This window comes from Natrix helvetica, assembly GCF_964273705.1.
Source record: "Natrix helvetica genome assembly, chromosome: 2".
Taxonomy (NCBI): Eukaryota; Metazoa; Chordata; class Lepidosauria; order Squamata; family Natricidae; genus Natrix; species Natrix helvetica.
In genome coordinates this window covers 74,042,108-74,060,479 of record NC_138552.1, presented here as the reverse complement: position 1 = coordinate 74,060,479, position 18,372 = coordinate 74,042,108, and the positions used below count along the sequence as shown (strand labels likewise).

At 47.4% G+C, this 18,372-nt stretch overlaps 1 protein-coding gene across 2 annotated transcripts in view; it reads left to right on the top strand.

Moving 5' to 3' along the window:
* Nucleotides 1-4,934: 4,934 nt before the first annotated feature.
* TJP2 (tight junction protein 2) overlaps nucleotides 4,935-18,372 on the top strand; it is a 98,348-nt gene continuing 84,910 nt past the window's right edge. Inside the window, exon 1 of one of the 2 annotated variants that reach the window (XM_081945744.1) lies at nucleotides 4,935-6,342. The gene's annotated coding sequence lies outside the window, so the exon portion shown is untranslated. Of the gene's footprint in view, nucleotides 6,343-7,243; nucleotides 7,434-18,372 lie in introns of those variants that run through there. The other variant, XM_081945745.1, reaches the window with a different exon arrangement.

Here is an 18,372-nt window from a genome sequence, read left to right as displayed (position 1 = left end):
AGCTTTTGGATACCTTCTCCAACTACGGAGGGAAGCTTGCAAGCCATATGCTGTTCACAGGCTGTAGTTATATACAACACAAAAATGAATGCAAATTTGAAACCAAGCTCCGACAAAACTGAAATGATAAGGATTAGCTCTTGATACTTACATACCATGTTTCCCTGAAAATAAGACAGGGTCTTTTTTTTTTACCCATGAAATATGGCTTTGGACTTATTATAGGGGAGGGCTTATTATTTTCTGGGGCAGGCGAGAAGCGAGGCGCGCCTTTTATCTTTCCAGCTCCATCGATTCCTCACAACGTTTTCCAGGGAAGCTGCTGGTAAAAAAAAAAAAAACACCTCGCGAGTTCTATCAAACTTATTGAAGTCGCGAGAAGGGTTTCTTTTTTTTTTTTAAACCAGGGGCTTTGCTGGACACAATGGCGAGGAACGCGACGGACCTGGAAAGGTAAGAGGCACGCCTCGTGGCCATTGCAAAGGATTTATTAGCTATTCCCCAGCATTTTGGGGTTGGGGGAATGCAAAGGATTTATTAGATTTTCTAGCTTGGACCCGAGGCACCTGGAAACTTGACACAAAACACTTTCTCCCTCCGTGTGTCTCTCTTTCTCCCTTCCCTTCCTCCGATTGGCTGGCGGCTAACTGTCTCTTGAGCCCAAAAGGCCGTGTATCTCTCCCAAAGGCCGTGAGGAAGAGCTGGGGATGGAAGAGAAGGAGTCCCATTACCCAGGACGAACAGCCAGGTCCCTAACAGTGGAGGCGAAGTGATAAGAGGTGGATGACTGGGGGAGAAACCCTGGGGGCAAAATAGGTGGGCGAAGGGCAGGAGGAGAATAGTCCCATTCCACGCTAGGACGCACGTCTCGCTTCTCCCTCCCCCTGCTAAAGGGACATCGAGGAAGGGAAGAAGTCAGGTGCCATTACATTGGGGTTGGGGTGGGAGGTGGCAGGCCAGCAATGCACCTCGCACCCCATTCTCACGCAAAAATAACACCTCCCATCAAGCCCCAATGATAACGGCGGGCCTGGCTGCTTCCCTTCCCCGACGTCCCTTTAGTGAGGGGTAGCAGTGGGGGGGAGAAGCGAGACGCGTGTCCTAGTGTTACCAGAGACTGACAGCTCTGCTGCGTTCCTTGCCCTTTTGTCCTTGTAAAAAAAACCTCGTGAGTTCAACTTGTGAGGTTTTTTTTACAAGGGGCTTCACTGGATGAATGGGCGAGGAACGCAGCGGGGCTGAACAGGTAAGAGGCATGCCTCGCTTTCCCCCCCCCACCTGCCACCCCTTGCTAAAGGGGCGGCGGGGAAGGGAACCAGGCAGGCTGCCTTTACCACTGGGGCGAGGTGGGCGGTGTTGTGCTGCGAGGCGTGCCTCTTACCTTTCCAGGTCTGTCGTGTTCCTCGCCCTTTTGTCCAGTGAATCCCCTTGTAAAAAAAAAACCATGAGTTCAACTCGCGAGGTTTTTTTTACAAGGGGCTTCAATGGACGGAAGGGTGAGGAATGCAGCGGAGCTGTCAGTCTGGTAGTGCTAGGACGCGCGCCTCGCTTCTCCCCCCCCCACCTGCCACCCCTCGCTAAAGGGGTGGCGGGGAAGGGAACCAGGCAGGCTGCCTTTACCATCGGGGTTGGGTGGGCGGTGTTTTTTTGCACGAGAGGGAACAGGCAGGAGGGGGTGATCGCATTGCTGGCCTGCCGCTGTGTTTGCACGGGAGGGAACAGGGTGTGAAGCACTTTGCTTGGCCTGCAGCTCTTTTTGCGGCAGGCCCTCTTTTTGCCCTGCAAGGTGGTACAGTGGTAATGGCAGGGACCAGTTGCGCATGCACTTAGATAGTTGGGGGCGGGCTTATTTTCGGGGGAGGGCTTATGGTGCATGCTCTGAAAAGCCTGATTGGGCTTATTAGCAGGGCGTGTCTTATTTTCGGGGAAACACGGTAGGGGCTGACATGGCCGAATTTTACAATATCTGGTATTCTCTAATTAGTCTCTTAGCCTTGGTTTGTTTTCTGGCTCATTATGAGAATTGCTTCCAAGCTTTGGAAGTGGCAAAGAAGATTCATGTATTGTGGACTTTTTCTTTTAACTGGGACCTAGTTTCTGTAGCTCCAGTGTCCTTTAATCACAATGTCCTCTAACAATGAGCTAAAAGTGGTAGTAAACGATATAAAAAGTCATTTTTCCATTAGCAGCAGCATTTGAATGGCTTTCCATGTTAATACAGGTTTTGTGTTGTGGAGAAAAGAGAAGCCAAGAGAAATTTGGGTCACTCCCTCCTTTAGAATTTAATTATTTTAATAAAAGTAAATACTTCAAAACTATTTCAATTAGATGCCTTTTTAAAATCAATATTTAAAAGTTTAGTTCTTCAACAAATTTCTTCTTAAATTTACTTCTTAAACATTTGCTTAGTAGATTTGAATCATGTTCGTGCTTGCCTTATATTTACAGTACTCTGAACAAGGCAAAGTTCAACAGTAAAAGGTAAGTTCCTCCTCTTGCCACCATTCCTTGTAATGAATACATAGTTGAACAATGAAATAGGATCTCTTATTTACTTGTTACAAACATGCTAAAACGCGTCTAACTTCTGGAATTCTGCATTTTTTTCAAATGTTAAACATGTTAAATATTCCTTCTGACATTGAGCACATCTGCATTTTTATTAATAATATTGTCAGATCTGAACATGAATAACAGGAGGGAGGCTTCTGGGAATTGGAAGGAGCCTCAAGATTTCCAGAAAATAAAATATGGATGGGAAAACACTCAAAAGCCCCATTAACCGTGTCATCATTCTCAGGGGCCATAAATGCTGATTGACTTTAAAAAATCTATAGTTCTGTACCTCTGACTGGGATGAATGGGTACATAATGGTCTATCTTCTTGACAATATAAGTGAAATGTTCACAATTATTCTTAATTCTGGGTAACACAAAACGCGAATGAGTCATTCAAATAAAAATGAAATTGATATTAAAAAGAATATAAATGGATTTTCATCATTGGTATTTGACATCAATCTTTTTGATCCGTAATTTCAATAAATTGTGCTACTCTCAGATCAAATAACTTTCTAATGGTGATAGTGAATATTTCTGTTATAGATATCCCTTAGTACAGTTTCTTGTATCAAATGGGAGCATTGAGCTAGTTAGTACAATGACAGGAAGTCTATCCCAAGGAAACTAATTTAAAGGAAGAAGGAAATAAAATCTTAGGGCACCGTGATTAATTGATATGACTGATATTCTAGAACAGTTCTCTTAACAGTATTGCAGTGTTCTTTTGTTCCCCAATGCATCCAGATATTCTAGGTGAGCACGTGGAGATAAAGTTTGCATAAAATGCATAAAGAAACACAAACAGATAAAGGTTTCTATTGGTGACCTTTGTGGACCTGGACATTTAAGATCTCTCAGATGTGCAGGATCACTTGCAGTATTAATGGAACTGGGGGACATTCAAAAATGAGGGATGTAGGTCTGAACATTATTGTAGTTCTACAAAGTAATTAGAAATCTTCACCCATAGAAGTTGAATCCTAAGAAATATAGGTGATTCCAATATTGCACAACTGATTGCTTAGTCAAGCTCATTATTAGCTGCTTGCCTTTTGATAGATTTAAGAAGAGGGGGAAGCAGTAGGGAACACTGCTGTATCTTGTATCACCTAAACACATCAAATTCATATCCTATCGGGTCACAACTGAATTTTCATGAATGACTGCATCAAGTAGTAGATCAAAGTTAAATGGCATGAAATGGATTGAACTCCTTGCTCTCAAAACATTTGTTGATAATTTTGTGAGGAATAATTTGGAACGAATAAAAGTCAATGTCAACTTTGGAAGATTTGAGTATTAGATACATCAAGTGTACACAATGATGGGATTCATACCATGTACTTCCACTGGACATTTGCCATAGTGTATTATGTAAACTCATTTGAATTATACATAGTCCGCAAGTGGAACTGGAAATGGTTGTAAGCTACAGCAGTCTTAAGTAGAGGCACCAATATGATGGGACCTTTTTTTGACATTTTTTGTGGTAGTCATTAAGCAAATCACAAGGTTGATAAGCAAGTAGTGCAAGTGAACCCATTCTTCTGAATGTAATTTGCTGGAAACTAGCAAAAGTCACAAATCATGACCATGTGACTGGGATGTTGCAACAAGTTAGAAACGTGAACCAGTTGCCAAGAGTCCTTCTGAGGAAAATGGGTCATTTCTAAAGTTGATTAAAAATAAGAGTCCAAAGTGCAGTCACATGTCCATGGAGGGTGTTTGTGTGACATTTTACAATGGCTAGAAGTACTTTACAGGGTATAAAGCACCCATTCTGAGACCATTGTAATTCCAAACAGTTGTAAAACCACCAGTGGTAAGTCAAGGGCTGTCAATAGAAAGAGACCACTCTATCACTTAGACCAGTGTTCTCAACCTTCCCAATGCCGTGACCCTTTAATACAGTTCATGTTGTGGTGACCCCCAACCATAAAATTGGTGTCTCAGTTCCTAAGACCATCAAAAGTATGTGTTTTCCGATGGTCTTAGGCAACCCCTGTGAAAGGGTTGCTCGACCCCCAAAGGGGTCCCGACCCACAGGTTGAGAACCACTGATTTAGACTATTCAAACATACTAACTCAAAATATAATTTGCTTGTATCTTGATGTATCATGGCAGAATCTGGTTATGGAAATATGGTGTGAGGTTATCCCAGGTCTTCACGTTAGATATGTACCCATAGTTAGTGTTATAAAGCAAAGTCAGCCAGTATATGCACTGACATATGAAATATATGTCTTGGACATCCAGAACCCAGGCTCATTCAATGCCTTGGAATTTTATTCAGCTTGTTCTACCTGTACAGACAACATCCCAAAAGTAATGGGTAAACAAAGTATTATGTACTTTCTTGGTGAGATTGAGCAGGTAGACACGCAATGCCAGCCAAGAGCTGCACTTTTCTTTACCACCTTAGCGACTATTCAGGGGTCATTTGGATCTTTGCAATCCAAATTTGATCACCCTAAGATAGCCATTGTCAGGCTGAACCAGTCTTGAAAGTAAATATCCAGTCCCTCTCAAACTTGCGCAATCCCTTCACAAGGGAGTTTCAATTGCGATCTGGGCTGAAGCCAAACGAAAGCCGCTCAATGATGAATGCCCCGGTGTCACCACTGACTCGACTTCCTTGCGTTTATCAGAGTTTTGCTTTGAACCGGTATTTCCTGTTCCAGTCAGGACCACGGAGAGGAACTGAACTTACTTGTTGGCCAGCGTGAAATGCTGGCTGCTACTCGCACTGCACTTTGGTTACATTTCTCCGTAACGGTTGCCCCTAATCTACGTGAAACTAGGCGGCACGTGTGCAGGGACACGCGTGTCTGCACTTCTGCCGGCCGCAATCCAGAAACCTCGAGTGAGAAAAAGAGAGCTGAAAAGCGGCCCAGGGGTGCAAACGATGCCAACGGATCGAATAGGATCCGGTGCTTTGAGGTTGATTGCAGGAACCTAGCCCGAGGATGGATCCAAATCTCCGAATGGGTGACCGGTTACATTATTAGCCCACTTGGCGGTGTAGCTGGGTAACTGCATCCTCTGGGTTTTGTAGTCCCATTTCGACGCCTCGTTCTCGGAGTAGCAAACCCTCTGTTGGTTCTGAGGGCGCGAATTGCGCTCTGCAGCCTCTGGCCTTTGTAGTCCCATTTCGACGCCTAGCCCTCCGAATAACAAACCCTGTTGGGTCTGAGGGCACGAATTGCGACGTCTTCTCCAACGTCTTCTCTGGAGTCCGGATCGAAGGGCGCCGCCTCGCCGTCTAATCACGTCCTTTGAGCCGGCCAGTCCCCTCCCTTCTCTCCCCACCTCTCTCTTTATTGTTTGGCTGGCCGTGGTGTCTTCTGGATGAACGGTGGTGGCAACTGTGGCTGGGTGGCGGAGGCGAAGCCAAGCCAGGAGGACGCGGCGCTTCCTTCTCCGGGCAGGTGCCTCCCAAGCTCTTTCCCGCCTCGTCCTTTCCTTTCCTTTCGGGAGGGTGGGAGGCGAGAGGCAAGAGCGTGCTTACCTATTTGCGGCGACGGAGCGGCCGCGCCCTGGAGAGAAAAGCCGCCTCCTAGGTTAGTTTTCCTGGCCGCCTCTCGAAACAGGAAATGGGCTGAGTCAGGAAAGGCTCCAGAACAAGGACTACCCTCCCTTCTCCCGGGCAGCTTGCACCTCAGGCGGGCATTGAGAGGCGCGGTTTCTGCTTAAATCGCGGTTAATATCTCCAGGGGCCGTGCCACTTTCCGTCTTCCAAGGGCCGGGCGGTTTTCCAAACGAATTATTTCCTACTCCAGGTAATTGTTTTCTTTTTTTCCCCTTTCTCCTTCTCTTACCTGTTGGGCGTGTGCTGCGTTTTCTTTTTTTCTTTTTAAGTCGCCCTTTTAATCGCCTCTTAATTGAAGGCGTAGACGAGCGAAACGGCGGAGTTGGGGTGGGCGCGCCAGGTGGGAGAAGAGTTCCAGACTCGCATTCTAAGCGCTTTCCGACGTGCAGGCGAGCGCGCGGGGCTCGAGTCGCAGCGCCCTTAATAACCTCATTTGAGAGCCTGATTGGGGAGCGCCCCGACGCGCCCTTTTTCCTGCCCTACTGTCCTCCCAAACTACATCCAAAGGTGGCAAAGCACTACACTCGGGCTGTGGGGGTGTTTGGGGTATGGAGTGTACGACTCGGTCAGGTCCACGAAGTCGCTATGCGCAAACACTCGAGTGTTGAAGGCTCATAAAGCGTGAATCCCGTTGTTTTGGTGCTCGTCGTTTTTCGAAATGACCTCTCCGGGGTAGTTTGTCACGGGATATTTTGTGGGTTTGACCCCGGAGTTCAATCTCCAGGGGGGGACGAATCGAGGAGAGAGAATCGGGTGGATTTTGTTTTTCCCGGCTTGGAGTCGTCTGAATAAAAAAACCCCCACTGTTCTGACTATATGACGAATCCCAGGAAAGAGTTAATAAACAGGAGTTTATCCCCTCAAGGATCGTTCGTTGCCTTCCAGCCGCTTTTCCCTCCAGGTGTTTGGGTTATGGGTGGTGCTTTCCCTCTGGTTATGCTTTTTGCTGGATGGCGGACTGGATATTTCCCAGGCGGAAGGGGCGCTGTTCTTCCTCGTTCGCTCCTGGGTTAAGGGAGAGAAAAGTTTTAATTTGCAGGATCGAGGTTTCTTAATTTACAGGATTATGGGCCTACAGTTGTTTCTGTTTTCCAATTCAAGCACTTTCGGTGACGGTCGGTAGGAGCTTGAGTTGGGCCTGTGGTGAATCACCGTTTGTTTGCATAAGAATTAAGTTGAATAGAGTCATGGGAACTTTTGTTATCCTGAGGAAATTGTACTCAGGAAAAAAAATATATCTCTGAATACCAGCCATGCTTGAAATGGCACATCAGTACCACAGTGTGTACTTTGAAATGCCTGGGTTTGAGAGAGATCATTTCCTGTATTTCTTAAAGGCTGACAGACCTAAAGCTCCAGTGTGTTTCACAAAGCAAACAAAATCAACACCCGACTTAGTTACAAGTGGCTATATGGTGTTCCCATTGTTCTTTTCTGAAACATACTGGTTTTTCCTTTTTAAAAAAAGCAGCCTTGTGCTGTGCAAAGCCTAAGGCAGAGTCTTTCCAATTTATTAATTAAATTGGTTGTTTCAATACCTTAGGTTTGATAACCTGCTCTTCAAAAACGTTTTAGAAAACCATATGTAATACAGCAGTTGCTGTGAGAACAATGCTTCAGTCTGAATAATGTAAAAGATTTGTCATCCAAAGATTTCCAGCACAAGGAACATGTAAGCCGTCAAAACACATGACGTGCCAAAACACAAACACTACTATATTAGAATACTATATTGTAATTACTGCAATAAATTGCTTCTCAGTTGTATAAATAGCATTCAGATCAAATTGGTCACCAGCCATGTTCAACTTCTATCCATTAATTTGAACATATTTTATAAGTAATCATTGTATTGATTGGTATTCCTCTTGAGAAACTTAATTGGGGTACAATATACACAAAAATAATGTTTTACCAGTATTGGAATAAAAATGCAAACGGTTAACAATGGCAGAGTCATGAGTTGTCATGATTGATCAAACAAAACACATCACAAAAGAGCTGCCTTGTGCACGAAGTCTTTTTTTATTGGTAGCGTACAAAAGCATTAGTTTCTCTGTAAGATTGACTCTTTCTACCAGATAATTCTTTAAATAGCATTCAATTTAAACCAACAGAGCTTCAACTTCTCTCTCTCTCTCATTTCAGGACAATGTATAGTAATGAATTGCTATAGGAACTAATAGTTAATCTTGGAATGGTAGAAGAATTTCCTGTCTACAGTAGTATTGCTGGTGCTGGTGGGCAACACTTATCCTAAATTGTAGCTAGGAATGTTGCTTCTGTAATACAGTACAAAGTTCCCAACCAATTAATCAAGGACTTCAGTTGCATGCTCTCATGACTTACCTTGGTCATCTTTTTTGGTGCCTTTGGATTTTCTTCCATATCTACTGTACTAGGTAGATGGATTCCATATTGTGCCATACTTCTTGTATAAGCTATTTCTATGCTGTATCGGTTATTTAGAGATCTTGGATTAACCTGGAATTGCATTTATTTATCTACCTAAAACTGATAAAATCCATCTCTGCTTGCTTTCCATTTTTCTCCTTCTCCCTCTTTGACTCCAACTTTTAATAAGTCACTTCCATTAGATAGACCACACAAGAAAATCAACTCCACAAGAAGGTCAAAACTACTTGCATTCAGATTGGCTATAATAACAGAATCTTTCAAGTATGATTGTTCTGAACCTTTTCCTCTTTCTTATAGTTCAGTGATGTATGGAGGTATACTTCCAGCCCCTATTACCTAGGTGACTAATCCTGTACATGTCCATAAAGGTCATCTCCCTTACTGTCTACATACTAAAAAATTATTACTACTTTCTAGTGTGAGTTGGGCAGCCATATACATTTCTTAAATGTATAGTGGTTCTCATGTTACCTTTCATGTTTGTTAATTGTGCACAGACTTTTTAAGGACAGTTCAAATAGATATGCAGGCAAAAGAATTCTAATAGAAGCCTTAAAGGGAACTGAGTTCAAAACTCAGAGCTGCCATGTTACAGAACAAAATTATAAAATATATTGCAAGGCTGCATTTTATTTTGTTTGATTTTAGGAATGGATCTTGTTCGGCTATAGGCAGTTACATTTGTAATTTATTTTGAAGAATCTCATTTTAAGTGTATTGTTATAGTTTATAACGCTCTCCTAACATCTTAAGTGGATTCACTATACCTACAGTAATTAGAAATGAATTTGTTTCTAACTTGTAACTTCCTTCTTACAATAGTGAAATAAAATGTTAGGAAAAATACATTAACCTTGTGCCTCTAAGGCTGAGGTTTTATATTACAGGTGGAGATAGATCCAAATGACAATATTGGATTACCTGGAAAAGCTCAACAATTTTGGCTTGGACTCTGACTTAATACTGTATAAGGTGACCTACTGTAACTGTGGAAATGGAAGTAAAATACCGTACAAATTACATTGCTTCTGACTCTTCTATGTTGCTTCCTACTAACCATGAAGTCTGATTGAACACTTTCCCTCTAAAATTAGTTAATGCAGCCTCTGATTATGCAAAATTAGAGTTTGCAATAAGCACAAGATGGATCAAGGAATCCTGATGCTAAAAGTGGATGCAGGATAAGGAGTAACTTTAATAAGATTAATGGGATTATAGACTTGTGCCAGGTATTATATTCAAGTAATCCATAATTCTTCAAAAATGGAACTGCACAGATTGTTTCACATAAGGGATATTGTGACATAAAATTAAAATACTCCTCCTTGTCCTCCAATTTGATCTTTTTTTCCAAACTCTCTGGAGGTCTTAAAAAAAACACATATATCAGTGTTGGCGAACCTTTTTGGTACCGAGTGCCGAAACAGGAGTGCAAGTGCGTGGGAGCACCCGAAACCAGAAGAGCAGTTCCCTGGCACACATCTGCGCGGCTGGAAGCTGAGCTTCCAGTTTCCAGAGTGCACATGCATGCCAGTCATCTAATCTTCCGTTTTTTGCGCACATGCATGCGCGAAGACCAACTGGCCAGCACACATATGCATGCCGGAAGCTAGACGCTCCGTTTCCAGACTCGCACATGCACACCAGGGAGCTGCTCTTCTGGTTTTTGCACACCCTTGTGCACAAAGACCAGCTGCCCGGTCTATATAACCTCTAAGATTTTTTTCCAATTCTATCTTTCTCTGTCCATATGAAACTAGGTGGAATGCTATGTAAGGGCACATATTCTCCTCAAGCCAAAACAGCAGTTCACCTTCTTCTGAAATAATGATATATTAGATCAGTGATGATGAACCTGTGCACCCATGTCAAAAAATATCATGACATTTTGCACCACTGTTCACCAGCATCCAACAATTTCCCTCAAAACCATGCCTTGCTCTTATGCTATTTTTGAAGGTTGTGGTGGTCATTACAAGGATATGCTTTTCTGCAGTTTCCAGAAGTCATATGAGAGGGCTGTGCACCCACATGGCCTCCAGAGCCTCCCAAAATTGTGTGAGAACAGGGTATGCATGAGTTTGCCTTTTTGAGTGGCAGCCATGGGCCTAGGACTGGAGTTCAGGTCTGGGCTTCTATTTACAACGTTGAGTGCCACCGTTCAGGGTTGGGCTTGATGGGCGAGGGTGGGGGAATAGAAAACTGTTTCTCGTATTCAGGGGTGTGATACGACATGGCAGCAGAGTCAAGTTAGGCATTTCCCCAATTTTTGACATGCCAAGCCCAAATACTGCTTATTGGGAAGAAAATATATTTCTCTGGATTGGAGAAACTCGCTGAAATTTTCCAGTAGAGTGGAGGGAGGGGTCACAGAAGGGTTATCACAGCCTGATTGGTCCATTTGACTGAGAGAAAACTTCTTAACCTTCGGCTTCTCCCGTTGGTTCCCAGTTTTTCCTCTCAGTCGGTCCAAGACTCAGGTTTGGTTCCTAGTAAGAGTGTTTATGGTTTTCTAGTTAGTCAGTATTAGTGACAATTGAACTTTTTAAATTTGGATTTTTTTATTTTAATAAATTTTTGTAGTGGGTCTGCCTTGCAGGGCTGTTGTTCGGCTGCCCTCAGAAGGCTGGGAGAATCAGTGGGGAGGGGGGGCGCTGGCTTCCTCCCTCCACCTCAAGGATCGCTCCGGACTGATGCCTGGTGTCTCGGGCGTGCCGGGCGACCCTGCGTTCTCTGAGCTTGCTTTCGGTGAGAGTCGCAGCGCGCTGGGGTTTTTCGGCGCGAAAGCGACAGATTGGCTTCAAATTTAAACCGCTTTATTTCCGGGCCGGTTACAGCCCGCGGCAGTGGCGCGGGGCCGTTTTCTTGGACTTGGAGGTCTCCTCGTGGCTTAGGAGCTCCAGCGGCGATCTTGGGTGCTTTTCTGGGCGGCGAGCTTGCAAGCGGCCGCCCGCAGGCATAAGAAGCTAAGGGCGAGGTCGGCGGCCATTTTTAGGCGCGCTTTTGCCAGGGACCGCCCAAAGAAGCCGGCGGCCATTTTGCATCACGTGTCTGGGCTTGCAGCATGGAGAGGCTGGGAACAACGTGGCCGTGCAGTTTGCAGCTTTACCGGAGGCCCGGAGCAGGCGATCCTCACCAGCTGAAGGGCTATTTCTACCTTAAAATTCGTTTTGGAGCACGTGAGTGGGGCGATGGCAGATAGAGCAGAGGCCCAGCAGGCCGCGCCGTCTCAGGCAGGCGAAGATAAGGCTGAACCCACTCCCCCTGTTAGGCCTCGGGCTTCTAGGCCTTCGGCAGAGGACAGACCTTCCAGAGCTCTGCAAAGGGATGAGCTCAGGCGATCCAGGGCTATTGAGAAGGTCATTGAAAGAGCTGAGAAAAGACAGGCCCGGGATCCTAGGCCTAGATCCAGATCTCCACGCCCTGTGGCTTCCTGCCCTTCTCCACCTGTGGCCAGGGGGTTCAGCCCTTCCTCTTCCTCTGCTTCATCATGCAGATCTGATAGGAGTCAGGAGCGGGGGGGGGGCTCGCTCTCCTTCTGCTTCCCTGGGGACTAGAGAGGCAGATAGGGAGGACCCGTTGGAAGGTACCTCTGCAGGTCCCGTTAGGGGTAGGAGATCCAGCAGGGCCTATGTGGCACCAGACTATGATTCGGAGGGTGATCAGGAGCATCTAGAACACCTCCCTGAGAATCTCAAAAGACTAATTTCTGCAGCCATTTCTAGGGGCATAGCCCAAAGAGACAGGCCTTACCATCACAGTAGGGTTACTCCCTTTAGTAGATCCAGATCTAGGGCTTCTTCCCCCTCTCTCATGAGTGAGGTCTCCTCTAGGGGGGAGGCACGGAGGGATGATTGGGGGTTTTCTGAGGAGGAGGATGCGGCTCCTGAGCCGCCTCGTTCTTCCAACCTTTTCCTCCAGGCCATGTTCAAACCATTGCTTAAGAAGGCTAGGAGGACCACCAAAGTGGGCACGGGGGACCCCACAGTCCCACCGCCCACGGATCCAGACATGGTCATGTTCTCAGCAACGGCCACCAATAAGGAGGAGATTCCTGCTCCTCCCCTTTTCTTAGAGGTGGCTACTAGCCAGTGGGCCCGTCCCTCTAACTTTTCCCCTCCAGGCAGCAACGACCGTCGCGCCTACAACATGGAAAAGTCTTTTGTGCAGGCTATTCAGCTTCCGGTTATAGATCAGCCCATAGCAGCTCTAGTCTCCTCTTCCCCGGTGGTCTCGGGGGACGCGGCAGACAAGCTTAAGCCAGAGGACAAGAGGGCGGAGCTCACTTTACGTAAAAATTACAAGGCCTCAGCATGGGCGGTGCGGGCGGCGGCTGCCGCCTCGTACTTCAACCGTACAACGGTTATGTGGCTCCGCCAGCTTCAGGATCGTATTCCGATCCAAGATGAGCGCGTGCACCAGGATTTAGCTAAAATTATGGCAGCGTGTCAGTATTCGGCTGATGCGACCCTAGACGCTGTTAGATTTGGTTCAAGTGCCTTGGCCACCTCGGTGGCCTCCCGTCGGCTCCTGTGGCTCAGGAACTGGCAGATGGACTATAAGGCCAAGTGGGACTTGGTAGCTGCCCCCTTTACAGGTACCAATTTGTTCGGGGCTTCCTTAGAGCCGATTTTGGTGGAGAACAAAGATAAGAAGAAGGTTATGCCTACATCCACCAAGAAGGCGGAGTCCCGTAGTCACCCCTATCGCAGGCCCCAGTTCAAATCCTATGACAGGGATCAGGATCAGCGTTACCAACCGTACAGGCAGGACAGGCAGTTCAATAGGCAGAACTTTCAGGATCGTTCTAGGTATCAGCCGCAGTCCAAGCAGCCCTTTCGAGGGGGGGGGCGGCCGTCCCTTCCGCAGGGGGAAATGACTCGAACCCGAGTCATCCCATCGGAGGCCACCTGGCACTGTATGCGGACAAGTGGGATCAGATCACATCAGACGGTTGGGTCAGGGCAACCGTTCGCCACGGCCTAAGGTTAGAGTTCCTCTCCAAGCCCCCGAGTTTTTTCAAGGTCTTCCCCCCGGCTCGAGATCCGGGACGCCGTCGTCTCATGGACCTCGCTGTCGCCCATCTCCTAGACATCAGGGCGGTGGAGGTCGTTCCGGAGCCGGAGAGGGGTCTGGGCTACTACTCACACCTGTTCGTAGTCCCAAAATCCTCAGGGGGTTGGAGGGCAATCCTCAACCTGAAGCGTCTGAACCGCTACCTAGTCTACAGGCGGTTCAAGATGGCGTCCCTAAAATCAATCCTGCAGGGCATTCGGAAGGGGGATTACATGGCCTCAGTAGATTTGACAGAGGCCTATCTCCACATCCCCATTCTTCAGTCTCACCGGCGCTATCTCAGGTTTTCTCACCAGGGCAGGCATTACCAGTACCGGGCCCTCCCGTTTGGTCTGGCCTCAGCTCCGCGGACGTTCACCAAGGTCCTGGCAGCACTGGTGGCTTACCTACGTTCCATCCCGGTGAGACTTCAGTGCTACTTGGACGACGTCCTTGTCCAGGCGGAGTCCCTTCCCAGAGCCACGTCGGATCTTCGGCTGACGATCCGTTGGCTTCAGGCGTTGGGGTTTTCCGTGAACTTTCCCAAGAGCCACCTGTCCCCGTCCAAACAGATCCTCCACTTAGGGACAGTGATAAACTCCGAGTCAGGGAGGGTTCGCCTATCCCCAGACCGCTTGACCAGCCTACGTCAACTGGTCTCCTCCGTAAGAAAAAGAAGGTCTGTTTCCATCCTGACCTTGTCTCAACTCCTGGGGAAGATGGTCTCTTGTATAGGGATAGTGCCCTGGGCCCGACTTCACCTGCGACCTCTCCAGTGGGCCTTGATTCCAGTCCAGAGAAGGATGATGAGCAACTCCTTGCGTCCAGTTCCTCTACCAGCGGAGGTGAGGCTCTCTCTTCGGTGGTGGTTGTCCCCAGCGCTGCAACAGGGAGCTTCCTTTTGGGAGCCCGAGAGAGTCACCGTGACGACGGATGCGAGCCTCTTCGGCTGGGGGGCCGTGATGGACTCCGACATGACCCAGGGACGTTGGTCCGCCTCGGATCTCCGCCACAACATCAATTGGCTGGAGCTGAAAGCCGCGAGACTTGCCCTTCGGACCTTTCGTCATCACCTGTGGGGGCGCCATGTCCTTCTGCTCACGGACAATGTGGCAACAAAGGCCCATGTCAATCGCCAGGGGGGCACCCACTCCCGTTCCCTTTGGCGAGAGGCGCAGTTGTTGGGCTTGTGGGCAGAGAGACACTTAGCATCGATAGTAGCAGAGCACATCTCAGGGGTGTCCAATCTTCAGGCGGATTGGCTGAGTCGCACAACCCTGGACGATGGCGAGTGGCAACTGGGCCCGGAGTTGTTTCGGAGGATATGCAGCAGATTCGGCACGCCCCTTGTGGACCTGTTCGCCTCCCCCGACAACGCCCAGCTGCCGCGGTTCTTCACCCGTTTCCAGTCTCCATCGGTGGAAGGAGCGGATGCTCTCAGGAGCCGGTGGCCCCCGGGCCTTCTTTATGCCTTTCCTCCCCTTCCCCTCATTCCCCGTACGATAAGGAAGGTAGTCACAGAGAGGGCTCTCGTTATTCTGTTAGCCCTGTACTGGCCGAGGAGACCCTGGTTCGCGGACCTGGTCCAGCTGTCGGTAGCAGACCCCTGGAGGATTCCCCCAGGGGAGGTCGTTCTGAGTCAGGGGGCTTTGCATCACCCAGGGCCTCAGTGGCTTCATCTGACCGCCTGGCTCTTGAACGGGGGATCCTGAAGGGGAAGAGACTATCGTCGGGAGTTATAGCCACCTTAGAGGCGTCTAGGAGACCGTCCACAGTTAGGATTTACAATGCCACACGAAAGCCGTTTGCGAAGTGGTGTATTCCATTGGGGTTGGATCCCTCTAGGGCTACCGTCCCGGACGTATTGGAGTTCCTCCAGAAGGGGTTAGAGGACGGTTTGTCGCATAATACGCTCCGGCGACAGGTGGCGGCTTTGGCCACTATTCTGGGGGGGGGAGGGTTCCCCTACCCTTTCACGTTCTCCCTTGATTAAGCGTTTTCTTAAAGGGGCGGCTAACATCCGTCCGCCTCCGGTTCATAGATTCCCGACCTGGGACCTTACTCTGGTCCTCAAGGCTCTGACGGGCTCCCCGTTCGAACCGCTTAGGACGGTGCACATGCGCCTTCTCACCCTTAAGGTGGTGTTTTTAGTGGCCATTACGTCAGCCAGGCACATTTCAGAATTGGGGGCCCTTTCTTCTCGCAGTGATCTGTGTATAATCCACCAAGACAGGGTTGTCCTGCGTTTGGATCCTTCGTTTATTCCGAAGGTGAATTCTCAATTTCACAGGGCCCAGGAGGTTGTGCTTCCTAATTTTTGTCCCAACCCTTCACGGGAGCAGGAGTTCGTGTGGCACAGGCTGGATGTCCGCCGCGCCGTCCGCATATACCTGAAACGGACGGAGGGCGTTAGGAGGACCGAGGCGTTGTTCGTCTCTTTTCAGCCGGGCTCGTTGGGATGCAAGGTGTCCTCTTCCACTATCGGGAGATGGATTAGGTTGGCCATAGTTGAGGCCTACGGTGCTTCCGGGAAAACTCCCCCGTCAGGGATCACTGCCCACTCCACCCGCAGTGCCGCTACCACTGCGGCCTGGGCTACCAGAGCGCCCTTCGAGGATATTTGCAGGGCGGCCACTTGGGCCTCTCCTACGCCTTTCATTAGGCACTACCGTTTGGATGTCTATGCCTCTGCTGAAGCATCCTTTGGGCGGAGGGTCCTCCAGAGGGTGGTGGCCGATCCTCCACCTGGGACCCAGTCTGCCCTCCCGGGGACGTAGCTTGGGTATGTCCCTTCTGTGACCCCTCCATCCACTCTACTGGAAAAAGAACGTTGGTCTTACCTGAACGTTTTTTTCGGTTGAGTGGAGGGAGGGGTCACATTCCCGCCCTAGTTAGATAGACAGGGTCCGGGAGGTGTAGGATCGGGAGGCCCCGGGGGGGCTTGCCCTTGTCTTTGTTTGTTGTTACAGATGCATGCAACGACATCGCGGAAACTGGGAACCAACGGGAGAAGCCGAAGGTTAAGAAGTTTTCTCTCAGTCAAATGGACCAATCAGGCTGTGATAACCCTTCTGTGACCCCTCCCTCCACTCAACCGAAAAAAATGTTCAGGTAAGACCAACGTTCTTTTTCTGAAGATGCTACATATGTAGAAAAAGTGAAATTTCATCAAACTCCATGTTTCTTCTGAACATGTGAAGTAAGCTTCAGATTCATGGGCCTTTTCTTGAAATAGAATTCATAATCTGAATCTAATACTCGCCATGAAAGGATATGCACAGATGGGACTTATAAGAGAATCCATGCAAGAACTCAACTTACATAAATATTCCCATTATGCGTATTGTTGTCTCCAGGTCTGTATTCAAATGAATATCCTGCAAATCAACACATTTTTGTTATAATGTGGTCATTGGAACTATATGTGAACCCCACTGAAGTCCCCAAAGCTTTGGTGGTTTGGTGGTAGAAACTAATCAAGGAGAGAAGCAACTTAGAACTAAGGAGAAATTTCCTGATGGTTAGAACAATTAATCAGTGGAACAGCTTGCCTCCAGAAGTTGTGATGCTCCAACACTGGAAGTTTTTAAGGAGATGTTGGATAACCATTTGTGTGAAGTGGTGTAGGGTTTCCAGTCTAAGAAGGGGACTGGACTAGAAGACCTCCAAGGTCCCTCACAACTCTATTATTCTATTCTATTCTAAAATACATGATGAATCTTGTCACATCTGGATTAGTTAGATTGACCCTTTTGTTGTACAGCTAAAGATTTCTGGGAATATACTGGTTACTTGTACCTATCGTGGCTTAAAATCAGCAGTCGGGTGGCAAGTGAGGCCATGCACATGCCAGATGTGCCAGATGTTCTCAGTGATTTATAAACATTTTCTTGCTGAACACATCATTGCTGTAAAAGAGCATTTGCTGAGTAGTGGGGCTGTGTTAGCCTGCTTAGTTCTGAGCACATCTCTTAAGCATCTGCTACTAAAAAGATATATTTAATTTCTTCCTTCCTCTTAGCTTGGCTCATAAAGTATGGAATGTCATGGAAAGTATAGCGAATGAATCTTCGGTAGCTCTTAACATCATTTGAAAGATGAAATCACCTGCTTTACCATTAGTGCTTGGATTATTATAAGCCTTGGAGGTTTAGCTGAGGATTAGTAAATTGGAGAGTGTCCATTATCAGACCAGGCTTAGGACCATGTTTCTTGCTTCATTTCCATTAGAGCTTTATTCATAGATCCCTAGAATTACATAACAGTGACGTTTTCAGAGAAGCTGTCAGGAACGTTTTTACTCTTTCCCCCCCAAATGTTGCTATTTCTCCAGCTTGCAACGTATGTAATCCATTTCGAAAAAGCTTGCTGTAGTTTAGTCAGCTTGCCCAGACAGGATGATTTCCGATGCGGCAGCCAAATATAGTTTGCAGCTTAATTCAACACCGCATTAAAAGATTCAGGATGAAATGTAAGAAGTACGTCGCTATTCTTGAAGCCGCAGTTGGAATCACTCCGCTTAATAAGAGAGAACTGCTACCAGTGGTTCGACATGTAAATCTCTGGCAGCAACCCGGGTGAGTTGTAGGTTGGGTGAATGAGTCATTGCAAAGGTAAATATTTACTCTGAATCTGTCTGCGGATTTGTAGCATTCATTATGCGTAGCTAGTTATATTTCCTCAATGGCAAAAATGTAATGCTCTTGTCTAGTGTATATTTGGCTAAGATCAGTCAAGGCATGGTGGG